General features: G+C 36.3%; 1 protein-coding gene across 1 annotated transcript in view; it reads left to right on the top strand.

Moving 5' to 3' along the window:
* The window catches only part of DIAPH2 (diaphanous related formin 2), a 904,603-nt gene that overhangs the window by 78,728 nt on the left and 804,495 nt on the right, over positions 1-21,380 (top strand). The gene's annotated exons all lie outside the window — the stretch shown is intronic.

Below are 21,380 nucleotides of genomic sequence, written 5' to 3'. Positions count from 1 at the left end.
TCATTTAAAGGTTTTATATTCAAGGCACTATATTTCAGTGCTATAATTACATGATACACTATTACATAACACACCCAAAGTGGCCTGTATTGTGATTGAGAGCTGTTTGTAATTACCTTATCTTCATGACTAAGCACTCTCTAGAGAACAGGGTGGTAGGAAACATTATCTTTAACATCATTGAGTACTGAGGTATCTAGAATAGTGAAGTATTTGTTTTGCTTTTAAAAATTGATTCCTTCTTTTCATTATCTTACTTTTTTTTAAATTCACAAGACATCTAGGGGGAAAAGCCATCATCCTTTCAGGATAATTTCAAAAATCGAATATTTATTTAGTGCTCATTATATGCCAAGAATTATTCTAGGTGCACTGATGACTGGAAAATAAGAATGAGATAGGACCTAGTTGATATGTGTTGAAATAATCAAACCTTAAATTGTGCATGCTGACTATAAATGTAATAGGAATTCATAAGTAGGAGAGAGAAGTAAGGTTGGAGTAATTAGAGAAAAATCTGTGTAAATTTCTGCACTTAAATTGGGCTTTCAGGGAATAGTTAGTTATGATGGCTGGGGTTTGGCTAGGGAGGAGAGACTATGGAGAAGCTCTCAGATTCTGGAAGTAATATTAAATGCAAAGGCCTGGAAAGAGAACCAAACCATGTGTGTGGAGGCAGAGAAGAGGGAAGTGAGAGATGAGGTTGACTTTGTTGAAACAAAGAATGTATATTGGAAAGAGTAAAAAATCAAGTTGAAAGAGGGTCTTGAAGTCCAGGCAGCAAATTATAAATTAGTTTGAGCAAGGAGGTAACATGATGGAAGCAGTGTTTAAGAAAAATAAATTCGATAGGTGCATAGGCTGGATTAGGCTAATGGTTCTCAAACTGGAAAGTACATGAAAATGCAAATTTTGTCCTGCTCCAAGAAGATTGTGATTCAGGTGGCCTGGGATATGGCCAAGAAATTTGCATTTTTATCTAGCACCTCCAGAGATTCTGTTAAGGTAGTCTGAGAAGTATACTTCACACTTTAAGAAGTACTGGATTCTGATAGAGAGACTTATTCGGGAAGCTACCTAGGAGATTTTTGAGTGAGTCAGTGAGGACTTGTATTAAACTGGAGGCTAGGTGGGGTTAAATAACGAGTTTGGGGAGATAACGAGATTTTTAGCTTATTTTAATACGGGCTGGAAGCAGCTTGTACTTCTAGTCTTGGTACCAGCTCTCTCCCCTCATCACCCACACTGTTAACTTCCTTAGTTCAGACTCTCATCATTTAACACCCATGTGATTGCTGTAGCCTACCAAGCAGTCTCCTTGTCTTCAGTCTCTCACCCATGCATGTTCTACACTGTTACCAGAGATCTTGCTCCAGCAGTACCCTCTTATCTGCAGTTTCATTTTCTGTTTCAGTTACCTGAGGTGCAGCACAATAATACATTTTGAGAGAGACCATGTTCACATAATTTTTTTTTTTTTTTTTGAGAAAGGGTCTCACTCACTCTGTTGCCCAGGCTAGAGTGCAGTGGCACGATCTTGGCTCACTGCATTCTTGATCTCCCATGCTTAAGTGATCCTCCCACCTTAGCCTCCAGAATAGCTGGGACTACAGGTGTGCTCCACCATGCCCAGCTAATTTTTGTATTTTTTTTGTAGAGTTGGGGTTTTGCCATGTTGCCCAGGCTGGTCTCGAAGTCCTGAGCTCAAGCGATCCACCTGCCTTTGCCTCTTAAAGTGCTGGGATTACAGGCGTGAGCCACCATGTCTGGCCCACGTAATTCTATTACAGTATATTGTTATAATTGTTCTATTTTATTAGCTATTGTTAATTTCTTACTGTGCCTAATTTATAAATTAAACGTTATAGGTTTATATGCATAGGAAAAAACATACTACATATAGAGTTTCAAAACTATCCACAGTTTTAGGCATCCACTGGGTGTCTTGGAGCATACCTCCTGTAGATAAAGACAGACTACTGTATTTCGCTCCTCAAAACCTTCAAATGGCTCCCTGTTGTCCTTTGTGATCTCATCCCTGCCTGCTTCTCTAATTTCATCTCCAGCGTTATTCTTACTGGTGCCTGCCTTCTATCTGTATAGGAACACTTGGCAATTCCTTCATACTTTATTCTTTAATACCTTTAAATCAAGCATGTTGTATTTTTTTGAGCTGGAATGCCGTTTTCTTCTTTAGTGTGTCCACCAAGCTCCTAAATATCCATCAAGATTAAGCTTCCTGTCAATCTTAGAAGAAGCTGTCCTAGATAACTCCTTCCTTCCCATAGCACCATGTTTATAGCTCAATTGTTATATTTAACATATTTTATTGTAATAAATCATTTATATGTTCTTTTTCCACAATGAACATAGCTTCTGCGTTCAAGAAACTAGGTCTAATGGGGAAGACAGATAGGTAAACAGAATAAAGATAGGACATGAAGATGCAATATAATAAAGGTTGCAAAATGGCAGACCAGCAGGCTATATGTGGTGTGTATATATGTATGTATATACACATATGTATATATTTCCCAGAGTGTTTTGAAAAACAGTATAATGAGTTACGTGTTTTGATCCATAGTGTAAACTATTTCATACCCATTGTCTTATCTGGGACCGCCTCACATTTGAGTTTGCAAATCCTGCTATAAAGGGAAGAAACTATAGGAATTAACTTCTAGAGGAAATGATTAGGGGTTTGTTCTAGAGTTTAGATGGGACGGTTGTCCTAAGGAAGAAAATTTTTTTGTTTTATTTTGTTTTCTGCAACTAAAGAGAATAAGAAAACAATATGTAAGATCACTGGTGAAAATCAGGTACAAAAGGGCTTTTGCATCACGATCTCATTAATCTTCAACAGATGGAGAGATTTATTCGTTGATACAAAGGGCAGGTAGGAAATTTATAGAGGTGTTTCAAAAAGAAATTCTAGAATAATCACTTTAAGTATTGCAGTTGCCCAGAGATTACATACATTGGTCCAAAAATGAGTGATATGAAAGCCAGATTGAAATCCGACAGATGGAATATGTAGTGAACTAGGAGGTCAGCATAGGCCTGTTTTGCCTTTGTCTATCTAATGTTGATTAGAAGCAGAAATGGAGGCATTGAAGGCCCTCCTGGTCTTGAGCTACCATCAGTCTTTACTTTTCACTATTCTATATGAATTGTACTTTAAAAGTCAAACTGGGAAACTGCCTGTTACCTGAACAAAACCACCCCCTTAGCCTCAGGCAGTATTGCTTCTGACTTTGCTCAAGGGATCTTTTTTGTATGGAATGTTTTCTTTCCTTTGTCAACATTCTAGCCATCCTCTACAGCTCTTCCATGAAGCCTATCTTGATCTTGATCCGCCCTCCCATTTCCACATAAAGTAATATATCTGAACTCCTATAGCACTTTATTTTTAACTCTTAGGGAGTCACTCTTAACTTTATCTTATGGTTCCTATTTCTTCATATATTCCTTAAGGGCTTTTAGAATACTCCTATTTTACTTTATGCCTGTAGTAATTTATATCCTTGAATAATACTCTCTCACATACTATGAGTCTTTGTATATCCACAATACAGACTCTATGAAGGAAGGCAAATTTTGGTAGCAATCATGGGTTCAGAGGCAAATGGACCTGGTTTCAGATTCTGTCCCTGCTGTATACTAGATGTGTGACCTTGGATAATTTCCTTCTCTGAATCTCAGTCTTTTCATTGATAAAATGAAGAGAATAATACTAAATTTGTGATTTTTTGAAGTATATTGTTTATGTTTAATATATTTAACATGTAAAGATTCTTGCAAATAGTAGGTCTGAATTACATTTTTGTTAAATGTCTTGAATTCTACAAAATGCTTGATATGAAAGACATAAAACATAAACACTACATGGTAAGATGAGATAAGACTATGAGCTGCCTTTTTTGTTGTTAAATGTTCAAGATGTTTGCTATTTGAAGATTTAAAGGGAAAAATGGGATTTATTCTGGGCCAGGAATGGTGGGAAGGATTCAGCTGGATGCTGGAAGGAGAATGTTTTGCCTGTTTATTGGAAGCTGTTTGTTATGTGGTGTGGATTATTGCTGGGCTTTGAGGAAAAAAGTAAAATCATATATGATCTCAAGTTAATTTGACAAGATTATTTTAAAAATTTAATAAAATAGTTGAGGATTTGGTATATATACTGTCTGTGATGGGAAATGATAAAATATCTTTCTGAATCTTTCTGATCTCTAGAAATAGCAAAGAATTTGGAGTAGGGTAGAGATAGAACTGAATTACTTTTTTCAATGGCTTCTAGTTCTAAATAAGTGTTGTAGAATTTTGTGAAGCAAAATAAATTGTTTTTATTATTTAGTAACAATGCATGAAACAGATTTAGAAAACAGCTAATATGATTGATTTGATTTCATTGCAAGCCAGGAATAATTTATCCACAGGTAGAAAAATAAGCATTCTTTTGTGACAAAAAGTAAGAATTGATATGATTACATATGATAGTTGGAAAATAGCAAGCATTGTAATGACCAGACCTTATAATGTTAAATAAGAGGTAATTTAATAAGTTGGCAGCAGCAACGGGTTTTGGGGGAAGCATTTGTCTCAGCCTCAGAAGAGCCTGAGTGTGAATCCTGATTCACTACCCATTCGTTCCCTGTGACCTTGTAAACCCCTCTGGACTCAGTTTCATTCCTTTCTTGAACACAAAGTTACTGGGTACTTACTAGTGCCAGGCATTATTCTAGGTGCTAGAATGATGAACCATACAGATAATGTCTTCATGGAACTTACATTCAAGATGGGGAAATAGGCCGGACGTGGTGGCTCAAGCCTATAATCCCAGCACTTTAGGAGGCCGAGACAGGCGGATCACAAGGTCAGGAGATCGAGACCATCCTGGCTAACACAGTGAAACCTTGTCTCTACCAAAAAATACAAAAAACTAGCCGGGCGTGGTGACAGGTGCCTGTAGTCCCAGCTACTCGGGAGGCTGAGGCAGAAGAATGGCGTAAACCCGGGAGGCGGAGCTTGCAGTGAGCCGAGATCGGGCCACTGCACTCCAGCCTGGGCGACAGAGCCAGACTCCGTCTCAAAAAAAAAAAAAAAAAAAAAAAAAAGATGGGGAAACAGACAATATGACACATATCAAATATAATGGCAGGTAAGCACTATTAAGAAAAAAGAAAAAGACGAGAAAGCAGAGAGTGATCAGGCTGTGGTATTTTAGATAGGTGAGCTCATTGGGCAAATGACATTTGAACGGAGACCTGAATGAAAATGAGAAGAGCCATGCAAATCTCTAGGGAAGAGAGAACATCAAATACGAATCCCTTGAGGCAGGAGTGTGCTTGGAGTATCTGAAGGAATAGCAGAGGCCACTGTGTGTGGAGTGGAGTGAACAAGGGAAAGTATGGGGTTGTTTAATTCCAAGAGTTAGGGTGACTAAAAACATATGTTAAGCATAGTTAGTGGGTTGTTAATTCGGAAAGGTAGGTTCAGGTCATTTTAGGAGAGATACGTTGAAGAATTGTCACTTTAATAGCCAGCCAAGAGCTCTGGAAGGGTTTGAGCCATGAAACAACAAAATCCAAGGTGTATTTGGGGAAGATAAATGTAGCAGTGAAAATTGGAGAGGTTAGATATAAGGGCATGGAGATCAAGCTGGGGGTTGTTGCTCTAGTTTAAGTAATAAGGATGCTGAACTGGAATGTGGTTAGTAGGAACTAAATGGAGGGTTTAGATGAGAGAGACTGTGGAAGTAAAATATCCCAGCCTGAGCAAATGATTTTAAAAGGGCAGAAGAGATGTATGATTCAATAATGACTGAAATTTCAAGCATGGGTGACCAAAATGACTTGAGCATTCATAGAGTAGTCAGGAACAAGACCAAGTTTGGAGTAAAAGAAGATTGAGTTCAGTTAGATATGTTAATCAGGGAGAAATTACTAGAATCACAATAGCAGGAGTAAAGGTATCATCATGCAAGAACATTTATTTAGCTCTTACAGCATTAGCAGTGTAATTTTATAATTTGGTTCTCTGTTTCAAACTACTGCTTTTACCATTTTAAATGTACTCTCTGTATATTGCTGCTGAGACTATGTTGCTGATCATTCTAATAACATTTACCTGCTTAAAAGCTGAAGCCTGAATATCTTTACTAGCTATTGAAGGCCAAGTATACTTGTAGATGATTCAGTGGACCAAGATAGAGAAAAATGAATCATTTTAGTGGCCTGTAGTATCATTTATCAGATAAACCATCTGACATAAAATTAAGAGGTCATATTTGTACCTTTTGCAATGTTCCTAATAATCTCAGTCAAAAAAACAAGCTCATGACAGTGAAGGTCAGATACAAATGCATGCTTCTTTGCCCTAATGGAGCATGGGAATCATGAGCACTAATTGAATGACTATTGCAAGAGTTTTCTCAAAACAGAGCCAAATGAACACCCACCCCCAACCCTGCCCTCTCCCAGGCTGATGATGAAGTTAATACTGAGAATAAGTTTCTGTTAAAAATATAAACATGGCTGGGCGAGGTGGCTCACGCTTGTAACCCCAGCACTTTGGGAGGCCGAGGTGGGCGGATCACTTGAGGTCAGGAATTCAAGACCAGCCTGGCCAACATGGTGAAACACCATGTCTACTAAAAATACAAAAATTAGCTGGGTCTGGTGGCAGACCCCTGTAATAAGGGAGACTGAGGCAGGAGAATTGCTCGAATCTGGGAGGCAGAGGTTGCAGTGAGCCGAGATCGCGTCACCGCACCCCTGCCTGGGCGACAGAGCGCTACTCTGTCTCAAAAAAAAAAGTATAAACATATGATCAAGCTTAAAATAATAAATTTAAAATGTTATCGATGTATTACTTACTATAAGCTACCTAATAATAGTAATATACCTAAAATACCATCAAGTGTGGCAGCATGCTTTGTGGGCTGTTAAGCTGCTACTACATTAATAAATTGAAGTTTTATTAGTTTATAGAATAGTATCTTAATAATTACTTCATGTAGTATTACACTTGTGTCAGGCCAATTATTTGAATATGTTCTGTGAAAAAAGATTAAATCTTACTTTTCCTTTTCTCTCCTTTTTATAATTGTGTAGTCCAGAAGGGGGAGACAAAACATTGATTATTGGAGATTGTAGTAGCTGCTTCGTGATGATAAAACGTTGCGTTCTTGTACTCCAATTTGATTTTTTAAAATGGATTTAGAAATCGTAGGATAGTTGCTACTGTAAAATATTTAGTTTTATGGTGGTGATAATTTTGTTACAAATTTAAATTCAATCAGAGTAAAAATAATGCCATTATTTTAAACTAGTATATATAAAGTAGAAAAACTCATTTGGTAATCAGATGAAAATAAGACCTGAAACTATTTAATGATGGCATATTATAAGTGACCTTTTAAAAATAGCACAAACACTATTAAAGTACCAGTTTCAGTCTTTTCTAATTTCACATTCATTATGTGCAATAAGTAGCTATTTTTCCATTTCCTAATGTTTTAACACTGCAAGCTAACTTCTATATTATACTTGTTTTGGATAGGGGTATCTGTATATATTTTGAAAGGTTTTGTTATTTAAATTTTCATTCATTTTCGGAACGCTGTCTTAACAGTTCCTTCCCTTCCAGTGCATTCCCATAAATTGCATTATTTCATCATGCCAGATTAAATTCATTGTTTAATGAATGCTGAAGCATAGATTATGAAATATTAACAAGTCATCTTACCTTGGGCATTTGGAAATGTCTAACAGACAGCATGAATATTAGTATTATGTTTAGACATATATTTTGAAAATTGATTATATTAATATTTATGAATATGGGTCATTATATTTTATAATATATCCTGATATTAGAAGTAAAAAGATGTATATTTCATGTATGATTTTGCATCACAAATTCATTAGCTGTGCATTTTGATTGTGATCATGTTGGATATTTCTATTGAGGATATTTATGTATATAATCAGGTAAAAGAATCGATTTAAAATCTGATGCTTGATGTAAGACATTTAAAACTAGTATAGCCATTATTTTTTATACTGGATTGGTTTATTTTACTAACAATGGCAACAATTTTGATCATCTATGTAGAATGAGGTAATTACATGATATCTTTTTTTGTGTGTTTTGTTAAGTAATACAGTTTCTACAATATGTATCCTTTAAAAGCTCTGTATAGAATTTGCTGTTGCCATTATAAAACTTAAAGTGGCATAACACAGGGATTTTTTTTATGAGGCAGTGCTTCCTCTATCCAGATAGCCTTGTCAGCAGGGGAAAAAGAGGAAATAATCAGATTATGATCAATGTTTAGAAGTTACCTTAGGCTAGATGCAGTTGGCTCATGCCTGTAATCCCAGCACTTTAGGAGGGTGAGATGGGAGGATTGCTTGAGCCCAGGAGTTCAAGTTCAGCCTGGGCAACATGGCAAGACCCTGTCTCTACAAAAAAATAATTAGCTGGGTGTGGTGACACACTCCTGTAGTCCAATCTCCTAGGGAGATTGAGGTAGGAGGATCTCTTGAGCCTGGAAGTCAAGGCTGCAGTGAGCTGAGATGGTGCCACTGCCCTCAAGCCTGGGTGACACAGTTGAGATCCTGTCTCAAAAAAAAAAAAAAAAAAAAAAAAATTAGCTTAACTACTGTATATAAAATGTTGGCCCTTTTCTCATATATTTGATTCCATTTTTCATTTTAGTTAATCAAGTTTCTTTTGTCTGCTTATCTGTTTGAAAAGGACCCTTTGGTTGAACCAACATTAGTTCCTTTGAATAAGTAGAATAGGATAATCTTAAAAAGGCCACCTTAGATTTATGAAGTGTTTCAGAGTGTTTAAAGCCCTTCATGTGTTTCCTCATTTAAGCTACGTGTTATATGTATTTCTGTAGGTTCGTGCTTCAGTTTTTCAAAAGACATTGCCTCCATCCTCAGATTCTTGGAGGCTAATTAGAGTCTGGCCTTGTCCCATGGAGATGTTTTTGACTGATAGCTATATGGATAGTCTTTTGAGTAGTATATACTGACCAAGGTATTTCCTGTCAATGGTCCACTGATATTCATAATATTTAAAAATGATAAATGATATACATAACTTGTATTAATATCTAGTTTATATGCTTGTATGAAATGCTTTGTGGGTCTGCATTGCTAAATAATGGTGATGTGACCAGTGACATTTAGAGTAATTTTTTTTTACTGTGGTCACCATAATTTGGATACCATGATTACTACATTAATTGCATGTGCTTTTATAGTTGCAGCCATAATTACCTATTAACACAATATAGAAAAAAATGAACTGTAACAGCATCAAAGATATTAAAAGCATTTGGGTTCAGTTTTTATGTTGATCTGTTTGTAAATTTTTAGTAACCTGTCATGGTTCTTTTCTTCAATGAACTTGTGATCTAAGGAGAAAATAACTGCTTGTGCAATGTAACTCTTGTGCTTGGAGGACATAACTGCTTTGTATATTTCTGGTAAATCATTTATTTTTATTGATGATTATGATGCTTTTTTGGCAGAGTGCTTATGCACTCAAAGAGCTCTTCTACGAAGTGTGATTGGTGTCTGTCTGTATCCAAGATATAATATGTAATCTATGTGTTTCTATGTTTCTCTATATCTATCCATCTTTCTGTCTATCCTCCCAAAGTTAAATGAGCTTGAATAAGTTCTCTGTGTTAGGAAGCAGAGAAGTATTACTAGAGAACTGAGGCTCTTTCCCAAAATTATTTCAGATTTTCTTATTGTGTGGAGTGGTTTTGCTTGGAATGAGAAAAGCTATGTGTTACCAACTGAATTGTGTCCCCCCATCCTCCCCAAATTCATATGTTGAAGCCCTAACATCTCAGCATGTGACTGTGTGAGATAGGGCTTTTACAGTGTTCAGTTAAAAAAAAAAAAAGGAGGCCTTTAGTGTGAGCCCTAATCCAGTCTGACTGGTGTCCTGGTAAGAGGACATTTGGACACACAGAGAGATGCCAGGGTTGTGTGCAGGCACAGAGGAAGGGCCATTTGAAGACAGAGAGGAAAGATGACCATCTGCAAGCCAAGGAGGGAGGCCTCAGAAGAAACCAAACTTGCTGACACTTTGGTCTTGGACTTTTAATGTCAAGAATGGGGAGAGGGGCCGGGCATGGTGGCTCACGCCTGTAATCACCAACACTTTGGGAGGCCGAGGCCGGCAGATCACTTGAGGTCAGGAGTTTGAGACCAGCCTGAGTAACATGGCGAAACCCCATCTCTACTAAAAATATAAAAATTAGCTGGGGCGTGGTGGCGCATGCCTATAGTTCCAGCTACTCAGGAGGCTGAGGCACGAGAATCATTTGAACTGAGGCAGAAGTTGCAGTGAACTGAGATCATGCCTGTGCACTCCAACCTGGGCAACAGAGTGAGACTCTGTCTCAAAAAATAAACAAAACAAAACAAAAAGCAAAAAAAAAAAAAAAAAGGGGAGAAAACAAATTTCTGTTGTTTGTGTTCCAGTCTGGTATTTTATTATGGCAGCCCTAGCAAACTAATACAGTATATAACAGTCATTCTGTTGTATTTAACACTGAAAAATAGTGAACTTTTAGAGAACACTAAGTGCCAAGAACTGTGCTAGGCAAGCTTCATGTAAAACCTAATTTGATCCTCATAAGAATTATCACCCACAGTTTATAGATGAGGAAAGTGTGGCTTAGAAAAGCAGTCCAGCCCGGGCTACAGAGCAAGACTCCGTCTCAAAAAAAAAAAAAAAAAAAAAAGAAAAGTAAGTACATTGTTTGGAGTTACATAGTAAGTAAGTGGGAGAGCTGGGATTTGAATCCAGTCAGACTGACTTCAGAGCTTGGCCTCTTAACCAATAACTAAGTAAGATTTGGTGGATTTCAGGCAGTTGTGGACAATAATTGACACCACAGGTGTTCATCCTCTCTAACACTGTTAATATTTAGTCTTTCACCATGTGCTAATAGGCAATTCTTATTTTCTGCCAACTGGACAATGCCTACAGTCATACCTACAACACAGAGAGAACCCTGCCCATGGAAAAGCTGCTACATTACAGAGAATTAAAGACCTCTGTGCACGTGTTGACTCTGCCGACATGGTCTTTGTGGCTTTCATAGCAGATGTTCACGAACTGGTAATATCAATGCAGATAAACCATATACTCAGCGATTTAAATGTGAGGAAAAAGATACATAAATATTAGAAAGAATCCCATTTTTATCAATGGCCTATAATTCTAAGCCATTTTCCCTGTGTCTGAAATAGATTAACCATTGTGCCTTTTCAAGTTTTTTTTCCATTTGTGTGTTCACCTTTCTTATGCACGCTTGCCTTTTATAATTAATTTCAATTAAACATTAGTTTTGTTTAAATAATACTGTGTAATTAAAATGCTTATATGCTCTCAGAGGGCAAGGACCATGTCTTAATACACCTTAGACATTTTTAAATACACTAGGCTATAACAGCAATAAAATAATTAAACATCCTTTTGTTCAATCTCTACATATTCACAATTCCTCTGACACTGAACTGTGTATAAGCTGAAATCAGAAAGCTGCTAGTTATTTTATAATGCTTCTCAAAACAGAAGTCCTCTTCCATTGAAAATGCAGTCTAGCATCTTAAAATCTTTTTTTTATTTTTTCAAGAATAAAACTAAATTTCTTCTATTGCAATTTAGGTCCCTCGCCTCTTGGTAAGTTTTCTATTTCTGCTGAGGACCGTTGTTCATCATCACCCATGCAATCTCTCTTAGAGTACTCATAGGTTTAAGTGTCCCTCAGCTGCTGCTTCTCCTACTTCCTTTAATTTTTCCATATAATACTGCCTTCTTTTTAATTCGTTTTAGAATGTCTACAGTTTGGGGCCTCAGAAGTGGAATTGCTACTTGATAATACACCCAATCTAAATGCTCATTCTTATTTTACTCAACGTGTGTGTGTGTGTGTGTGTGTGTCTGTGTGTGCGCGCGCGCGCGTAGTTCCTCAGTTTTGGTGGTGCCTCTTCTATGGATGGTGATGTTATTTTTTGTTATACAGATGTGACTAAAATTGAGAGTTTTTTCTCCCCGTTCTCTTCGCATTATCTAAGAAACTCCAAAGATAGCTCTTCATCATACCAACTAGAAACATCTTGAGTGTTCACCTGGAGTTTTTCTCCAGTTGTTTTCGCTTATAGCTTTGATGTGTGAAGTGAATCATACCGATTGGGAAACTACCACACGAAATGGATGCTTAGAGCATACATTAAAACACAGTGAAAATCATAATATTTGAGCTTCGAAGACCTGAGGTTTAGGTTATGACTCTCTTTCTTAATGGCTAAGTGATTTGGGGTAAAACACACTCAACCGTTCTGGAGCCTAAGTCTCTTTATCTGTACTTACTCTGTCATCCTAATAGAGTTATGAAATACTTTGTAAACTGTAAAACACAGTACACATTTAAATCATTATAATAATCAGTTAAGGAAATGATTCTCATGGTAATTCCTAATGTATTTATTTTTGAAGAATGTGTTGAACCACAACTACTGCCACCTTTTAGTGACACATACATCAATGCATTCGTTCCTTTATTACTCAGTGTTAGTTCAGAAGCCAGTTATAGTTATAACCTTTGTAAAAGCTGACATCTTCTAAGATAGCCCCTAGGCTATAGACTACATGTAAAGTTACCCCTTTTATGAAAAGTCACAAGCAACTGTGAACATTATCCATAATCTTCCATCTAAATATGAAAATATTTGTATTTTAAGCTGCATAACCCTGGTATCCTTTTCTTCTTTTCTTTTCTTTCTTTTTTTTTTTGAGACAGAGTCTCGCTCTGTCACCCGGCCTGGAGTGCAGTGGCACGATCCCTGCTTACTGCAACCTCTGCCTCCTGGGTTCAAGTGATTCTCTTGTGTCAGCCTCCTGAGTAGCTGGGATTACAGGTGTGCACCACCACACCTGGCTAATTTTTGTATTTTTAGTAGAGACAGGGTTTCACCATATCAGCCAGGCTGGTCTTGAACTCCTGACCTCAAGTGATTTGCCTGCCTTGGCCTCCCAACGTGCTGGGATTACAGGTGTGAGCCACCATGCCTGGCCACTTTTCTTATTTCATTTGAACTCTTTTCTCCAGGTATATTATATTTACTGCATAAATATTATATTATCAAATATTACATATTATAAATATTATATATAGTGTATAAATTTGGAGTTTAGTAACTTTCTAAACTAAGGTCACATGAACTCAGAAATGGCAAAGTAGTACTTTGAGATTTGCGGTGGTAAATAATTTGACTTTTTTCCCCAAGTTTACTGAATATTTCAATACAAAACCCCATATTTTCTTAAAAGATATGATGTAAACCAAGTATGTGATTTAAAGCAAATCTTTTTTCAAGTTTGCTATTCTCGTTATAAGAATAGTTCAATATGGCCGGGTGCGGTGGCTCACAGCTGTAATCCCAGCACTTTGGGAGGCCGAGGCGGGCGGATCACGAGGTCAGGAGATCGAGACCATCCTGGCTAACATGATGAAACCCCGTCTCTACTAAAAATACAAAAAAATTAGCTGGGCGTGGTGGCGGGCGCCTGTAGTCCCAGCTACCCCAGAGGCTGAGGCAGGAGAATGGCGTGAACCCGGGAGGCGGAGGTTGCAGTGAGCCCAGATCGCGCCACTGCACTCCAGCCTGGGCGACAGAACAAGACTCCGTCAAAAAAAAAAAAAAAAAAAAAGAGTTCAATACGTTTTAGAAAATTTCAGAATGCAGTTAAGGAGAGGGAATTAAAAAAATTGCTTATGAACTTTGCATAAACTATTGTTAGTAATTTGGTGCATTTATATTTAATCATTTGTCAGCTGTGTCGTTAAACTTTTAGAATTCTTTCTACCACTTTTTGTAGCTACACTTCCCCTTCAGAAATGAATTCCTATTTTATGATAAGGTACACTGATACAGATAATTTTGGTAGATGATAGCTTCTAATAGCAAAGTAGTATTTTAATAAATCCTGGCATCCTCACTTCATTTAATTATAGTCTGGTTGACTATATTCAGTATCTAGAAGCATTTTATACTATATTCTATATTTATGCTATATTCAGTATCTAGAAGAATTTTATACTATATTCTATATTTATACTATATTCAGTATCTAGACGCTTTTTATACTATATTCTATATTTATACTATATTCAGTATCTAGAAGCATTTTATACTGTATTCTATATTTATACTATATTCAGTATCTAGAAGCTTTTTATGCCTTGAATAGTTGTGGCATAATTTTATCTTTAGTAATGTTTGAGTGTGTCAGTAGTCATAGGCCATTTTTATGTGTTTTGCTGGATAGTTTAAAAACCTAATGAACAATGTTTATGATTTATCCCTTTATTGGATTAAAATTATACACAATTTGCTATCAAGATGTAAAACAACAGAATCTCAGTTTTCTCAGATTAGTAACTATAAGGATACATTTTTCTTATTTTTGAGATGTGAGTAATTTGGAAAAAATCTAGAGGTGTACAGTGTATAAGTAGTACCAGAAACGTATCAATAAGTTTCAGGAAATCTTGTAAACCTCTATTTTCATTATTTTGCTGGGGAGGGGAGGGGTTCTATTGAGTTACCATTGCAAATGAAGCAAGATCTTCATTTGGTAAATTTACTTGTATTAAACAGATGACTGGGCTGAAATAACTCCTAAAACAATTTCATGCTTTTGTTTTTAATGTAGTCCAATTATAAAATGTCACATCAGATTGTGTGTGAGTACACAAGTGCATAATTTTGATTTTATTTCTGAGTTATCACATTTTAGGAAGTTGATTAAAATCAACAGGAATTTTTTCTAAGCTTTTTATATATAACAAATTAACCATTTGAAATGAGTTAAAACAAGATTGATATTTTGGCAATACCTTTATTAAATAAATTGATCAATTCTTCTACAGTTACCCATTTTGTCCTTTTATTTTCAAATATATAACTCACTGTCACGTTTTATTTGCTCTAATTTCTTATTTTAGAAATTTCAAGCCTACAGAATCATTTTAAGAATATTACAATGAATAGCCATAGACCTTTCACCCATATTTTAAAATTGTTAGCATTATATTTGCTTTATCATTCTCTTTTAAATTTTTTTTCCTTTTTTGCCTTTTTTGAGTCTTAGTTGCCTATTTGTAATACTTCACTCCTAAATACTCAAGCATTTCTCTCTTACGAACAGGGACTTTCTCCTATATAAGCATAGTTTAATTATTAAATCAGGGAATTCATCACTATTATAATGCTGTTGCCTAATATAGAGCCCATATTCACATTTCTCCAACTATCCCAATAATGCCCTTTATAACTTCTTTTTTTCTAGAATCCAATCCAGGATTGTGCATTACATTTATTTGTCATATCTTCCTAATCTTCTGTAGTCCTAGATTTAAAAAAAATTTCATTTCATTAACATTTTCAAGAGACCAAGCCACTTATTTTGCAAAATGTTTCTCACTGGATTGGTTTCATTGTTTCCCTATGATTAGATTCAGGGTAAACATTGTGGGCAAGGATGCTACACAGGTGATGTTCTTCCTCAGTACATCACATCAGGAGGCACATGGATATCAGTTTGCTCCATTATTGAAGATGTTACATGTGATCATTTGGTTGGAGAGGTATCTTCCGTATTTGTCTTTGTAATTAATAAGTGATATGTGAGATAATACCTTGAGATCATGTAAATAACCTGTTCTTCTGAAACATTTCACTTAGTTTTAAAATCTGTTGATGAGATTCTTGCCTGAATCAGTTGTAACTAGGATTGGTACAAAATAGTGATTTTTCTAATTCATTGTTACTTCTGTATTTATCATCTGGCATTCTTCTGTAAAGTAGAATTTTCCCTTACCTCTTTTCCCTTCTTTGACTTTTTCAAAGATATCAGCATGGACTCACAGATTCTTTATTTAAATTCAATTCACTGCCCTACCTTATTGATAGAAACTCTATAAAATCCATTCAATTGCTTACTGAAAATAACACATAAAATAAAGAAATCAAACAATAACATCTGTTGGTTTTTACTTTATGAGGTAACTATACTCATACTAATTCATTAAGTCTCATCTAGAAGCAGTTCTGCTTTTCTCCCTAGGAGAAAACATTAGACAGGTGCAGTGGAATTTGAAGTAATGAAATGTCTGATGTGATACATTTATTCACTGCATTTGTTATATTTAGGCCTTACTTATATTCATTGCTGCATAATCCTTCTGAATATCTTAAACATTAAAATCTACTTTTCTGTCTTATCAGATACAAATCTTATTTCAGATTGATGTTTGAATTAGAATGCCTTTAGCCATCTTCATTTTCAGGCTTCCATTGTTTAAAAAGTCATGATGGCTTATCCTTAACTGTTATCAAGCATAAATCTATAAATACCTACAAATGTGTTTTCTTAAAAAAAGAAATATGGTGTTTACATATAGAAATGTATGTTGCCATAGTGTTCAATAATTCAGAGCAATGCTTTTCAACCTATCTTCCTTGTAAAAAGCTGTTCACCTTAGGCTTTTGTAGAGGTGCTTCATAAGTTCTACATTTTTTTCCAATTCTGTTTTAGAACTCTATTTATTTTAAAAATTTACAAAAATAGCACTCATGTTCAAAGACCTCAAAATTAGTAACTTGTAAGACCAGATGAATTCATTTTCATGTACAACACAGAATGTAGTTTCTCTTTGCATCTTTAATGGTGAGGTATTCTAAGACTGCAAGAGATGCTATTTTAACTGTTAAGATTTGTAGATACTTATTTGTGAAAATGTGGATTTTCTTTCTATGATACAACTAAAACAAAATGTGTAAATCATCTGGCTGTTTTAATAGGACTGTAGCTCTTCTATAAAATGCCTGATGTTAGATGTTAATGTTTATTCAAATAGTCTTGTTGTTCTTTTCGATTGACTTATAAAATCAATCCGCACTAATGGAACACTACTTTAATATGCTTGAAAAAATGTTTAGTCTTGGGGAAAAAAGCTTTCAAACTACGGATCTTACAGAAAATGTCCACTTCAATATGTAAATTTAGTATACCCATTATTTAAAGCGTGTGTATGTGTGTGTGGCACTTTTAAATGCATTTGTATTTCCTATCATGGGACATTGAGTCAGGGTTTTTTAAATTTATTTTTTGTTTTTTATTTTTGTTTTTGAAACGGAGTCTCGCTCTGTCGCCCAGGCTGGAGTGCAGTGGTGCGATCTCAGCTCATTGCAACCTCCGCCTTCTGGGTTCAAGCGATTCTCCTGCCTCAGCCTCCCAAGTAGCTGGGATTACAGGCACATGCCACCATGCCTGTTTAAGTTTTTGTCTTTTTAGTAGAGACGGGGTTTCACCATGTTAGCCAGGATAGTCTCGATCTCTTGACCTTGTGATCCGCCTGCCTCAGCCTCCCAAAGTGCTGGGATTATGGGCATGAGCCAGTGCACCCTGTCGAGTCAGGATTTTAAAACTAGCTCTCCCTGATCTTTTTTTTTTTTTTTTTTTTTTTAAGACTGAGTCTTGCTCTGCGCCCCCAGGCTGGAGTGCAGTGGCTCGATCTCGCTCATTGCAACCTCCGCCTCCTAGGATCAAGTAATTCTCCTACCTCAGTGTCTGGAGTAGCTAGGATTATAGGTGCCCACCACCACACCTGACTAATTTTTGTAGTTTTAGTAGTGATGGGGTTTTGCCACGTTGGCCAGGCTGGTCTCAAGCTCTTGACGTCAGGTGATCTGCCTGCCTCTGGCCTCCCAAAGTGCTGGGATTACAGGTGTGAGCCACCGTGTCAGGCCTCTGATCTTTATAAAAATAAGATAAATGGTGAAAATTGGGAATTCTTACTGCTCCTACGTAAAAACAAGAATAATTTTAGTGGTCTGAATTAAGGGCTCATGAGAAGCAGCAGGTATACTAAGCTGTAAATCTGTGTGACTAAACTATAGATTGTGGACAAGTGGTCAAGCAGCCTTTAGGAAGGCAACAATATCATGGCATTACTGTATTTCTGAGCTGACGTTAGAGTTTGTATTGTCAATAAGATCATGGTAAAGTTTAACCAAAAGTTTTGTAGCCTTTCATATGTTTCCTCCATTCTGATGGAATATTACCCTTCCAACATAGACATTTCCCTTTTAGTAGAGGATTATCCTTATTACCTCCACCACATTCACTATCCATTTTATATCCATATCTTGATTTCTGCCCTTCTAATTAGTCTACTTTGAGTAATTAGGATAAAGCATTTCTGAAATTTCATCATATAAGCATTAATTACTGTCTCTTAGGTCTAAAATAATTTTTTGGCCACATTTTCTAATTGCAAAAATTATTCCTTGGATCAACATTCATACTAGTTTCCTAGAAACATTATATCACATAAATAAAAAGAAAAAGTTAATATATACATATATAAGTATTTTATGGATGAAGGGAAAACATGAGATAATTTCCTTATGTATGGAACAACTAATATTAAATTAATTCTTTAAGGTTTTATTTATAGCTCTCTTATGCAAGGAGAATAGCTTAAGCAAAATAGTACACCAGATAACTGTTATGTGGTAATAGTGAGAGAGATTGAATTAACACTAAAATGTGTTAAAACACATATATTTATAAAATAGACTTAATACTGTTGAAAGAAGTGGAGAAATGATCATATAGTGACTTTAAAAGTACACAAGTTCCCCTCATTTCAAAGATGTGAATCTTTTGTGACTTTTATACTGGTACTTCATACTATATAAATGTCACTGTTTATTCTAAATATTTTATTTCATTGTAGAGACAATGTCTCACTATGTCACTCAGGCTGGAGTGCAATGGCACAGTCTTGGCTCACTGCAACCTCCACCTCCTGGGCTCCAGCTGCCCTCTCATCTCCCGAATAGCTGGGACTACAGGTGCATGCCACCACACCCGGCCAATTGTTTTGTACTTTTTGTAGAGACAGGGTTTCACCATGTTACCCATGCTGATCTCACACCCCTGGGCTCAAGCGATCTGCCCACCTCCACCTCGCAAAGTGCTGGGATTACAGACATGAGCCGCTACTCCTGACCAATATTTCTTGTTTATTTATTTATTGAAAAAATTTACTGAGTGCTTACAGAATGTGCCGGGTACTTTTCTAGGTACTGGGGTGGGGGCAGGGAGAAAAAGACCCCTGGGGTTTATAGTCTACTTGGGTTAGTGTTAGAGTAGGCCATTGATAAATGTATTTGTTTTGTAAGGGGATGGGGGAAGCCACATTTTCTAGTTTTCAATATACCTTTGTAAATTGAGCATTTGCTTTGATAAAATTGCAATTCTGTTAATGTCTCTTAAACTATTTTGTTTCTCCACAAGGGATTATTCAGTATTAATCATTCAATGTGTACAATCAGTGAAATCTTAGTAGGCCGAGGATAACTCTTGTGATACTCGTAAAACAACCAGAACAGGTACCACTTTACACATAAAGGACGGTGTGGGGATCTACTGTGGTGGTGAATATCTGATTTGTGACTAAAATGTGGAGAGGGAGGGGGAGAAAAAAGGGAGAACATGAGGACCAGCCAGAGTTAAAGACGACTCTGGAATTACATTTTTAATCATTAAGTCATGGGTTTAACGACAAGAGAAAAAGGCATGTTCTGGCTGGTAACTGACTTCAGAAGTCCAGGGCTTCTTGGACAGAAGATACAAAGGAAAAAACTAAGAGACCAAGAAGGAAGAGAGTGAACATTATTGTTCATAGTGTCAACATCAATGGCTTGTAGATATTAAAGCCATCAGTGGCAAATGCAAACTAGAGATGGTGGTAACAATTTTCTGTTGGACTTTAGGAGTAGCAACCAAGGTAGTTGGTTGGAGATAAATATTATGAAGACATATGTAGAAGAGCTCTTTATTTCAGCAGGTCAAGGAGCAACCAGGCCCAAAGGGCAAGGTCACAAGGCATTGCTTCTGTGAGTTTTCATCATGCAGATGAGTGATGTCACCAGTTTGAGAAGCCTACTCCCCCTCCTTCCAGCCTTGATTCTGAGGACAGATACTTGTAACTTGAAAACGTTCCCTCCCTTCCTCCTTTGGGAATCACTCCTCTATTCTGTGGGTTTTGTGACTGTATAAAAAATCTGCTGGTATCTTAAAATAACTGCTAAGGATATTGTGTGAATGTAGAACCTGTAACACACGCTGGTCGGTCATTTGGCCCTAGTTACCATCCATCTGCATCTGAATAGCCCAGGCATATCTATAGCAGATTGTAACATGTTCAGATCACTGGGAAGTATAATAGTACATTGTAGACAGAAAGAGACATATTTTAACCTAAAATCTTAAAATAGATGCATTGGAATGGATACTCTGATCTCCCCAGAATATTTTATTTTCCTAAAATGTCTCATTCTTTTCTGATTTTTAGGTAGGGAGGTATTTTGCTTTATCAATCTGCTTTCCAGCTGTTTGGGATTTAATATTCCACATAGATACATGCATTTTCTTTGTAAATAATGACAAAGATTACATAATTACAGACATAAAATTATCTCATCTTGCTAAAAATAATACAGTAACAGGATTAGTATGTGTATCATCTGTATGAATAAGCCATTTACTTTTATTAAAATACTAAGATCCATATTATGAGCACCCTTATGTGTTCATTGTCTACTTGTTTGAATCAAGAAACATTCTGGTCTTTGATTTCTTGTAGTTATAGATGTATGTAATTGGTAATGTTGATTGAAATATAATACAGTCCCTTTAGCTTTAGTACTTTAGGAAGAGGTTCCTCTGTCCACTAAAACATTTCTCAAACCCATGTAAAAACAGTAGTGTAAATATAAGCATACACAGTTAAATGAGTGAAGTAAAACTCATTTGTGTGACTATCATGGCTTTAAAAAAGTGTGCAGTTTGAAAAAAAATGAAGGTGATTATATAGCAAAACAAACATCTGTCTCTTTCCTACTATCCCTGCACTATGTATAGGACTTGCCTAATTAGAAAGAGGAAGACATGATGGAATATGGTCCAAAAGTTTGAAGAACAGTGAGGGGCATCAGGGCCTGGATGATAAAGCTGGACTTCTGTGGATTCTGTCTTAACTGTCTACATATTGAATTATTGTGTAGTAAATCATCAATGCAGAGTGGAAACCTTCGAAAAGTTGACTGGACCTTGACTACAGTTGGAGAATAGCAATTTCTGTAAGCTTGACTGAATCATAGTCAGATCATCTCAGAAAAGATGAGCAGCAGTGGTTAAGAAGGCAATCACTGGAGTCTGTCTGCCCGGGTTTGAATCCTGGCCGGCTGTCTAATCTTGATTTT

Source organism: Chlorocebus sabaeus, chromosome X, assembly GCF_047675955.1.
Source record: "Chlorocebus sabaeus isolate Y175 chromosome X, mChlSab1.0.hap1, whole genome shotgun sequence".
Lineage (NCBI taxonomy): Eukaryota > Metazoa > Chordata > Mammalia > Primates > Cercopithecidae > Chlorocebus > Chlorocebus sabaeus.
Note: the sequence above shows the minus strand (reverse complement) of the source record. Positions and strands in the feature narration are given on the sequence as shown.